General features: G+C 44.3%; 2 pseudogenes; both read left to right on the top strand.

Moving 5' to 3' along the window:
* LOC136515860 (uncharacterized) overlaps window positions 1-3,329 on the top strand; it is a 41,513-nt pseudogene extending 38,184 nt beyond the window's left edge.
* Window positions 3,330-3,338: 9 nt separating this feature from the next.
* Window positions 3,339-5,652, top strand: LOC136515861 (uncharacterized; annotated as a pseudogene).
* The last annotated feature ends 5,544 nt before the right edge of the window (window positions 5,653-11,196 follow it).

Genomic DNA, 11,196 nt, shown 5'->3' on the forward strand with positions numbered 1-11,196 from the left:
TAGGCTCCATTCGTCCAACCCCAAGGTATACCTCAATGGTAAGCTAAATGAACCAACCTGCTCTCTTCCTCCTTACTTTAGCCATTTGTAACCACCTCTTGCAGTGAGTAAAATCACCCCTCATCTCAAGAGTTCACTCTTTTGACTTGAGAATGAGGTAGGGTTGCAAATCCCTAAGCCTTAGTGGTATACCTCAACAATTTGGACATAGGCAAGCCTTGGTGGTGAGCTGAACCACGGGATAAATCCTTATGTCATCTTCTGCTTGTGTTGCTTCACTTGTGTTCTTATTGTTGTTGAGGTGATTTCTAGAATTGAGGTCGATCTACTTATGTGTGGTGTTCCCACCACTTTTAGCTGTCAATCTGTCATCTACCACCCTGTAAGAAGCTAAGGAATTTATCCTATCTAAACTTCGTTGGGTAGATTTTGAACTGTGAACTAATCTCTCCTGCAGGTACGACAGTGTCGCACTTACAAAGTAGCAGTCCCGCGAGTGAATTTGATTTTGGTTTAAGTTGAATTTTTACAGGCCTATTCAATTCTCCTCTAGGTGTACTAGAGATTCTATAGGCACGGGCCGCCATGATGCGGACCGGCCAACAACAGCACGCAGGGGGGGCACGGATCAGGGCATGGCGACGCGATGCGTGCGGGGCACGGCACGGGGCATGGCGGCATGCGCAGGGCACTGGATCTAGCCGGGAGGCCAACGGTGGGCGCGCGGGGCACAGGCCGTCCGGCGGTGCACGCGATAACAAGGCGCGGCGCACACGGGGGCACCGGATCTAGCCAGGAGGCCACCAGTGGGTGGCGCGCGTGCGGGCACAGGCCGTGGATGTCGCCGTGAGTGAGTGTGGAGGGGGGAATGAGATGGCAGAGAGTACTCATCGTGGGGCGCACGCGGAGGAAGCAGGCAGGCACCATGGGGCATGGGCTCGACGGAGAAGGACGCGGCGGAGGAAGCAGGCAGCGGCGGCGATGATGGTTGCGGAAGAGTGAGGCAGAGGTAGCCGTTACTTAGAAAAAAAATGTTTCTCGGTGTGTTATATAGGGGGCAATTTACACCGGTGGTTTTAGCAAATAACCGCTAGTGTTAATTATTTACACTGGCGGTTTTCATAATTTGACGCCAGCAGAAATAGGAAAATAAAATAAATAAAATAGGAAAACAAAAATAAAAAAATAGGAAAACAAAAAAAAGGTGTCCCAACCGGGAATCAAACCAACAACCCGAGTATTACAGATCTCAAATGTTACCACTGCACTATACATCTGAGTTCGACATAGTTGGTTTCGGAATTGTTTTAACCACAAAATCATTTCAAATGACAGCTTCGAGCTTGATTTTGAGACACTAAATGATTTTTACTAAAAAAATTCATGAAAATAAAAGTTGTAGAACTCATCAAGATCTACAACCTTGTTTGGTCATCTTTTCATATCACTAAATTTGAACAATTCAAATTTTGAATTCCAAGAAATGACAACTTCAATCAAGAATTTGACATACCAAAAGATTTGAACTCAAAAAGTCATCAACATAAAAGTTATAGTACTGATCGAGCTCTACAACTTTTATTTTCATTTTAGATCATCTACTGTCCTAAAATTCAATTCAAAATTTTAAAATTCAAATTTTCAATTTTTCAAATATATTTTTTATTTTTTCTAAAGTAGCAAATATAGAATTATATATATATCAGCAAAATGTATATATATATATTTATACATATATGGAATATATAAAAATATTCTATACATTTTGAATTTGAATGGAATACATAAAAAGAATCGAAAATTAAAATGGAAAAATATGTTTACAAGCGGTGGCTAAAACAAACCGCCTATGAAAATCATTTGTACTGGCAGTTGATATAATAAAACACCTGTGAAAATCATTTGTACAGACGGTTTCTAAGCCCAACCGTCTGTACAAATGCATGCTATATAAGTCGCGCGCTTAGAGTCTCTGAAAATTTGAAGTCTGGTGGCGCATTTCTTCTTCCCCGAGACACTGTTAGGCTGCCGAAATTTGCCATCGCCGCAGCGCCGTGCCGCCCCAAACCTCGCTATCCCTGCCTGCACCGCACACCATCCCACCCCACACCTCGCCGTCCCCGCCTACGCCGCTAGAGCCCGCCTCGAAGCCCCGCCATCTCGGCCGGAGCCCCGCCGTCTTGGAGGTCTGCAGTCTCGCCAGAGCCTGCCTCGGAGCCTCGCCCGCCTTGGAGGTAGGCCATCTCGGCCGGAGCCCTGCCTACCTCAGAACCACGCCGAAGCCCTACCGTCTCGGAGCTCCGTAGTCTCACCAGAGCCCGCCTCAGAGCCCTGCCCGCCTCGAAGCCACGCCATCTCATCCAGAGCCCTGCCCGCCTCGAAGCCACGCCATCTTGGAGCTCCGCGGTCTCATCGTCGCAACCTATAGAGGTGGTAGCTAAGTATCGAAACGCCATCAGTTTCCTTGTTAGGGACAATCTTGACATCACAATCTCTCATTGGAAACTAGTGCCAAAGAAAACAAAAAAGAACTTGTGGAAAAAGTTGAGAACAAGGTTTATTTTCAGAGTTGATTCATGAGCCGTCACGAAGCAGTACGCAATGAGGCAGTTTGCAATCAGCTTTCGTAACTGGAGGTCTGAATTGAATACCAAGTTCATGAAGAAAGTGTTGGAAGCAACGAAGAAGTACCTAAAAATTACAGCAGCTAAGTGGAAGACCTTTGTTGAGCAGAAGACATCAGATGAGTTCCTATCTAAGAGTCAAGCCAATAGTGAACTTGCAAAGAAGAACATATACCACCACCGCCTTGGCACTAGTGGTTACCAGCGTGCGATTCCCAAATGGAGGGCGGAAGAAGCTGCAACGAAGGCGACAGGGTTACCAGTGATGTTTGAGGAGGTACCAGAAAGGCAGGTAACTGGCTTTGTGTGCGGAAACCATAAGAAAGTGAGTCTAGTTTGTCGTGGCCAGATCCAATGACCGATGAAGCAGCCAAGAACATTTTGGTCATGGCAGCTAAGCAGAATGAAGGATCATTCAAGCCATCAAGAGAGAGGGACACCCTTCATGTTGGTCTGGGTAACCCAGAGCACCTCGATCGTGTGTGAGGCGTCATGTCCTGGTTGGACTGGAAGGAAGGATTTCCTAAGCATGCCGATATGTACAGAAAACGTGACCGCTACAAGAAAGCTATGAGAGATATTTTTAAGGAGGAGGCTAAGCAAGAAATAAAACAGATGTTGGTTGAAATCATTGTCAAACCTGATTATGAGATAAGGCAACAATTGGCTAGTGTTTTGTCAAGTCAACAACTGCCCATAATGTAGCCGCCATAGATGATCACACAGACCCCACAAATGCAGATGGTCATCATGCAACCCGCGGATTCTCCAATAGTTCCAAGCAGTATTGGATCTACGACAAATAGGGAGCACTATGCAGTTGATGACATCATCACACCGACAGCTCGCTCCCTAGTTATATCATATGGTATCACCAATGTCTGTACAATAGGTTGCCACCGGCTGGTGATCCCATGCTGCAACTATCACAACAAGAAAATGCCAGTGGAGCACTATAGGGTAGAAGTGTTGACAGTTGTGGAAGGACATAGGGAAGACTTCCTAGACATCCCCACTCCTGACGGTGTCAAGAAACTCGATCAAGCTATCAACGAGTTCATCTTATGGCCTCGACGGGACAATAGGTTGAATGATCCTAGTCCATCGATGCCATTTTTTTGGAATGGACTATGAAGGAGGGTTCTCACATGCAACCTCACCATCTCATACCCCTTTAGAGCCTGAACCTAACCCAACATCTCCAAACCCACCATCTCATAACGCACCACCATCACCAATACCAAACCCACCATCAGTATTTAGCCTCCACACCATCTCAAAGCCTCTACCTAACCCACCACCATCGACAACCTTGAATCCACCATCATCCCCGAGCAAGAAGGATGCCTCGTCGAAACCTAAAGGCCATGTAGCTAAAGGAAACCCAAAGTCTGTGCCAAAATGGTTACACCCATTGGTGAGACATCTTCACCAGCGGTCATGAATAAGTGGATGGCCGGATTGACAAGGAGACCAGTCACACGTGGCAGTGAAAAAGCTACCAAGTCCGCCTCCAACAAGATCACCATGCAAAAGCCAACGAGAGAGGATTACGATAATATCCCCACCAATAAATATGTGCCAGGCAGGCCTCTACTCTAGTGGTGCGAACTCCGTTGTGTTTCACGTACGATGAAGAGGTTGCATGGATGTTATATGAGAGCATCTTCGGTTGGGATCAATGCCTTTAGTGCGGTTGTACCACCACTAACTTTTATCAGTGGCCCTGGCAAGGTTATGGTTGACTTCGAGGACATTTGGTTGATGTTTCGCCTTCGCAAACTCGGCGTCCAGCTCGTGACCATGTGGTGCCTGTAAGTGTCGCTCGTACATAATTATGTTTTATTACTAATATAATGTTAGGGCATATGAAGTATCTGATAAAGTCGTACGCTTTACAGAATGCAACAAGCCGACCAGGAGATGCGTTTCACTGAGGATCCATTTCTTCACAAGGGGGAAAAGGTTGGGTATCTCAACCCGTTAAGAATAAGTGAGAACGAGCACACAGTTGTTATGGGTCCTGATCACGACAAGTTTGTGGGCAAGAGTGAGGCTGAAATAGCAAAAATTAGAGTGGAGGAGCAAGACAAGCAGAAAACTGCAGTGGCCACCTACATAGGAAACATGTTTCTTCAATACCAAGACAGGAGAATTATATGTGCACCATACATGTTCAAGTATGTGTTGGTCGTAAACTCCCTTAATAATTTTTATTTACAAAGTTCTTACTGTCTTAACACATGGCTTCATTGAATCCGTGCAGGGACCATTGGGTCTGTATGTACATCTGGCTCTACCATGCATTGGTCCTTGACTCCGCAAATTTCCCATAGAGCAGTTATAAAAAATTCATCGATATTTTACAATAGTAAGTCGAGATTTGCATGCATGCTTTTCCACATTTCTATATTATCTATGAGAACTTGGATATGACTGGTTGAATTCATTCGATCTCTACAGGGCATACAAGTTCTATAAGTTCAAGGATGGACGGTACGATTTTAAAAAAAGCCAAAAAACCGCTACATGTGCGGAGTAACTATCCGGTAAATTTTAAATAAGCATACATATATTTGTCTTCCATGTTTGTACATGTAGCAACTATGTAGTAACCAATTGCCAACTCTTATATATATAGTGCCACAAGCAACCACCAGGATCGGTGCACTGTGGGTACTATGTGTGCGAGTTTCTTAGAGAAAATGGGAGATACACCAACAACCCTAGAAAAGTAAGTAATAGCCATATGTCAAGTTTTGTCACTATTGATGCCTTCTCCGTATTGGTTAGTTGTAAATGTATGATGACTTATTATATTTTGCAGGTATACAAGTGTGATCCCATGAGTAGGCGCCTCCAGAATAAAGAGTTCATGAACATTTGCGAGGACTTTAGCCGGTTCATCATGAAAGAAATAATTCACTTCGATGGGAAGTATTTTGATCCAGAGTCGAAATTAGCTCGACCACAGTATCGAGATCTCATAGATATTGCCAGGCTAGAGCTAAACCACGAGGATTATTAGAGTACGTCATGTGTGAAAGCATCTAGGCCCCTAGTTGGATTTCGGTGATTAATGTCAATACAAGATTACTATGACTAACGTGTGTTTTGCAGAGGCAATTAAGTTAGGTCATGGTAATGGAGATCGATTGGGCAATCGAGGTTGTCATGCCCCTACGATGGAAATCGTTTCGGTTTTCAAAGGATGGACGACAAGGTTAAGGATAACTAGTTCTAAGTGTCGATTGAAGTTGGAGAGACACTTAGAGTAGTTTAGGACTTTGTTTTTTCCTTTGGCCGTACTATGAAGGGGGGTATGAACGGGTAGCTTGACCTAGTTGAGTCTAGTGAGTTAGGTGTGGTGCACACTTGTTAAAACTAGCTCTAGGTAGCTCCTATGAATGCCTAAGATCCTTTGGAGCAAACTTCATTCACATATGTTCGGAAGTTGGAAGTGAATGGAGGGTCAAATACTGACCGGACGCTGGCTCCGGTGCGACCGGACGCTGGCCGCAGGGTCCGGTCAGTTCATTTGACCGAGAAGATCAAGTCTGGTGTGACCGGACGCTGGGAGGTCATGTGACCGGACGCTGAGGGCCAGCGTCCGGTCAACTCCAGTAAGGGTCCAGACTTGGAAAAGTGTGACCGGACGCGTCCGGTCAGTGTGACCGGACCCTGAGTATCCAGCGTCCGGTCGTTTACAGTAAGCATCCAAGAGCGACCGGACGCGTCCGGTCGGTACTGACCGGACCCTGACAGCGTCCGGTCATCACTTGAATGCTGGTTCGCGGGTTGAACTGACCGGAGCGTCCGGTCATCACGACCGGAGCGTCCGGTCATCCCGCAGAAGCTCATAACGGTTAGTTTTTCAGGCTGGCTTATAAATAGAAGCTCCACTCGTGAGTGGAGTATCCTTTGCTCATTCCAACAGCTGAGAAACACGTTTGTGAGTGCCAAGAAGAGCAAGATCCTAGTGAGGTGTTTGTGATTTGAGAATCCAAGAGAGTAGCCTCACTAGCAAATCAAGAGTAGCAAAGTGTGCATCCATCTTCTCATTAGGCTTCGCGTGGTCAAGTGAGAGTTCGTGCTTGTTACTCTTGGTGATCGCCATCACCTAGACGGCTTGGTGGTGATTGGGAGTTTGGTGTTCACCCGGCGGAGCTTGTGGGTGACCCAACTCAAGTTGTGAGCGGCTTTGGGTGATTCGCCGCGACGGAGTGTCGAAGAATCAACCCGTAGAGAGCACTTGATCCTTGCGCGGATCAAGGGGGAGCTACACCCTTGCGCGGGTGCTCCAACGAGGACTAGTGGGGAGTGGCGACTCTCCGATACCTCGGCAAAACATCGCCGCGTTCCTTTCTCTCTCTACTTACTTTGAGCACTTACTTTGAGTATTTACTTTGAGCAATTCAATACTTGTTTTACATCCATAGAATTGCTTGCTAGAGTAAGTTTGGAACATAGGTTGAGAGGTTGTTGTGCATTAGTTTGATATAAACACTTTTCTAGGCACAAGGGGTTAATTGGGCTATCCGTAGGATTTGATTATTGCAAGAGAATTTAGAATTAGCCCAATTCACCCCCCCTCTTGGGCATCTTGATCCTTTCAATTGGTATCAGAGCCTCGTGCTCACGTTTTTAAGCTTAATCGCTTAGAGCAAGATGTCTCACGGGGATGGACCTCCTCCTATCTTTGAGGGAGATGATTTTCCATATTGGAAAATCCGCATGGAGGCATACTTAGAAGCTCTAGATGTTGGAATTCTTAGAGCCGCCTCTCAAGGGTTCCCCGCACCTAGGAATGCCGCACAACTTCAAGGCGATGAAGTGAATTATGAGAAATGGAATGCAAAGGCTCGCAACACCATTTTTAGAGGCCTTTGCAAAGAGGTGTTCAATCGTGTAAGGAACCACAAAGACGCCCATGCTCTATGGTCGGACGTTTGTGCGCTCCATGAGGGAACCAAGAGTGAGCGTGAGGAACGCTATCATCTTGTGATTAAAAAGCTAAATTCTTTTGAGATGTTTCCCAAAGAAAGTGCTAATGAGATGTATTCTCGATTAAATGTTCTTGTAGAGGAAGTCAATGGGCTTGGACTTACTCAAATGTCACCATCCGATGTTGTGAGAAAAATCTTGAGTGTCCTCCCCATTGATAAATATGGGCACATTGTGACCGTGCTACATCAAGGTGATCTTTCCACCGCTACACCGACACAAATCTTGGGAAAGATCAATGCTCATGAGATGTACATGCACATCACACCACAAGATGGCTCATCCTCTACAAAGAAGAAAGAGAAGGACTTAGCATTCAAAGCTAGCCAAGACAAGGGCAAAGCAAGACTTGAGTATGAGAGCTCAAGTGATGAAGATGATGAAGAAAGCCTTGCCCTCATGGTGAAGAAGACCACCAAGATGCTAAAAAGGCTAAACAAGAGTGGCATCAAGTTTGATGGCAAGAAGAAGAAGTTCTTCACAAGCTCAAGAAGAAAGCCAATCTCCGAGATGGATTGCTACAATTGTGGCGAACTTGGCCATCTAGCTCATCAATGCACAAAGCCCAAGAAAGACAAGTTCAAGAACAAGGGCAAGAAAGATGATTCAAGTGATGAAGATGAAAAGAAGAAGAACAAGCCATACAAGAAGAGAGATGGCAAAAAGAGGGACTTCTACAAGAAGAAGAAGAGTGGCAAGGCCTACATTGTCGGTGATTGGCTCACGGACATTGATTCATCAAGTGGATCATCCGATGATGATAGTGACGATGAAAAGGTGGCCGCCATTGCTATTGATCTTGCATCTTCACCGCCACCATCGCCATCATCCTCTACACACCTATGCCTTATGGCCAAAGGTGAACGCAAGGTAACTAAGAGTGATGATAGTAGTGATGATGAACATGCTAGTGATGATGATAGTGATAGCGATGATGATGACTCACCTACATATGATGATCTTGTCAAAATACTAAGAAAATATACTAAGATCATTAGAAAGAGTAGAGCTACAAATGAAAAACTTGATGCTAAAAATGATTCACTCTTAGCTAAGTGTGATACATTAGAAAAGGCTAATGATGAGCTCAAAGAAACAAATGATTCTATATCATCCAAACTCAAGGAGCTCAAATCTTCTAAGAAAGAGCTTAAAGATAAAAATGATAAACTTGAGTGGGTGCACAATGAGCTTGTCACTAGTCACCATAAGCTAAAAGATGAATATACAACTCTAAAGATCAATTATGATACCCTTATTATTGCACAAGAATTCTTACCAAATGAGCCACATGATGCTACTAACCATGTTGTTAAGATTGATATAGCTACCTCATGTGATGATTTAATTGATGAAAGCATTGAGCATGGATCTAGTAGCAAGGGCAAGCAAGTGGTTGAGTGCAATGACTATGATGAGTATGTCAAGCTCAAGAGTGACAATGAGAAGCTCATGAAAGATCTTGAAGAGATGAAAAGTCACAACACCATTGTGCTAGAAACTCTTGATCATGACAAAGAGGTGATCCTTGAGAATGAGAAGCTAAAAGAAGAAATCAAGAAACTCAAGGAGGAGAAGAACAATGATATTCTCAAGGAAGAGAACAAGAAGCTCAAGATGGAGAAAGAGCATCTCAAAGTGGGATTGAGCAAGTTTGCTAGAGGCAAGCATCTCCAAAGTGAGCTACTCATGAATACCGTCATGAAGATGGATAGAAGTGGCATTGGATATATGGCAAGTGTAGAGAAGAAGAAGGCTCAAGCTCAACACCAACAATCAAAGCCAAAGCCAAAGCCAAAGAGATGTTTTGAGTGTGGACAAGAAGGTCACTTTGCTCATGAGTGTCAAACTCCACCACCACAACCCTTGCCCAAGCATGCTAGACCCTTTGCTTTCAATGCTCACTACATGCTTAGAAAAGATTCGAGTGGAAAGATGAAAGTCATGTTCTTAGGTCCCCCCAACAAGAGTAGGCCTAAGAAAGTTTGGGTGGCTAAGTCACTTGTTGAGAAGGTGAAGGGCCCTCAACAAGCTTGGATCCCTAAAGCTTGAATCTCTTGTGTGTAGGTGAACTACAAGACCGGTGGAAGTCATTGGGTTATTGATAGTGGTTGCACTCAACATATGACCGGTGATCCTCGTATGTTCACCTCACTAGATGAAGAGGTAGATGGACAAGAGAAAATAACATTTGGAGATAATTCAAAGGGCAAGGTTAAAGGATTGGGCAAAGTGGCAATATCAAATGATCATTCCATCTCCAATGTGCTCTATGTTGCTTCATTGAGCTTCAACTTGCTATCCGTTGGGCAATTGTGTGATCTTGGCTTTCAATGCTTATTCACCGAGAAGGAGGTGGTTGTATCCAAGGTAGATGACAATCAAGTGATATTCAATGGATTTAGATACAACAACTTATATCTAGTTGACTTCACCTCCGAAGATGCAAACTTGAAGACTTGCCTATTCACCAAAACAACACTTGGGTGGCTATGGCATAGAAGACTTGCTCATGTTGGGATGAGCTCACTCAAGAAGCTTATGAAGAATGATTTGGTGAGAGGGTTGAAGGATGTGAAGTTTGAGAAGGACAAGCTTTGTAGTGCATGTCAAGCCGGCAAGCAAGTTGCAAACACTCATCCAACCAAAGCTTTCATGTCAACCACAAGAGTGCTAGAACTCCTACACATGGATTTATTTGGACCAACAACATACAAGAGTTTGGGAGGAAATCTCTATTGTCTTGTGATTGTGGATGACTATTCAAGATATACATGGGTGTTCTTCCTTCATGACAAATCCGAAGTTGCATCTTGTTTCAAGAAGTTTGCCAAGAGAGCTCAAAATGAATTTGAAGTGAAGCTCAAGAAGATAAGAAGTGACAATGGCAAAGAGTTTGACAACACAAATATAGAAGCTTATTGTGATGAAGTTGGAATCAAACATGAAGTCTCCGCAACCTATACTCCTCAACAAAATGGTGTAGTTGAGAGGAAGAACCGGACTTTGATCACTCTTGCAAGGACAATGCTAGATGAGTACAACACCCCCGAAGCTCTATGGGCGGAAGCAATCAACACCGCATGTTATGCATCCAACCGCCTATTTCTTCAAAAGTTCCTTGTCAAGACTCCATATGAGTTGCTCAATGGGAAGAAGCCGGACGTCTCCTTCTTTAGGGTGTTTGGTTGCAAGTGCTACATCTACAAGAAGCGGCAACACCTAGGGAAGTTTCAAAGGCGTTGTGATATAGGTTTTCTTGTTGGTTACTCATTGAAGTCCAAAGCATATAGAGTATTTAATCATGCCACCGGCTTGGTTGAAGAAACATATGATGTGGAATTTGATGAATCTAACGGCTCCCAAGGAGCACATGAGAATCTTGATGATGTAGGTGATGAACCATTGAGGGAGGCTATGAAGAATATTCCGGTGGGAGACATCAAGCCAAAAGATGATGAAGATGATGTACAAGTCATTAATCAACCCTCTTCATCAAATGTACCACAAGATGGTGAAAAAGTTGGGAGAGTAGAAAATGAAGATACTCATATCTCCCATGAGCAAA

Source organism: Miscanthus floridulus, chromosome 17 (genome assembly GCF_019320115.1).
Source record: "Miscanthus floridulus cultivar M001 chromosome 17, ASM1932011v1, whole genome shotgun sequence".
Lineage (NCBI taxonomy): Eukaryota > Viridiplantae > Streptophyta > Magnoliopsida > Poales > Poaceae > Miscanthus > Miscanthus floridulus.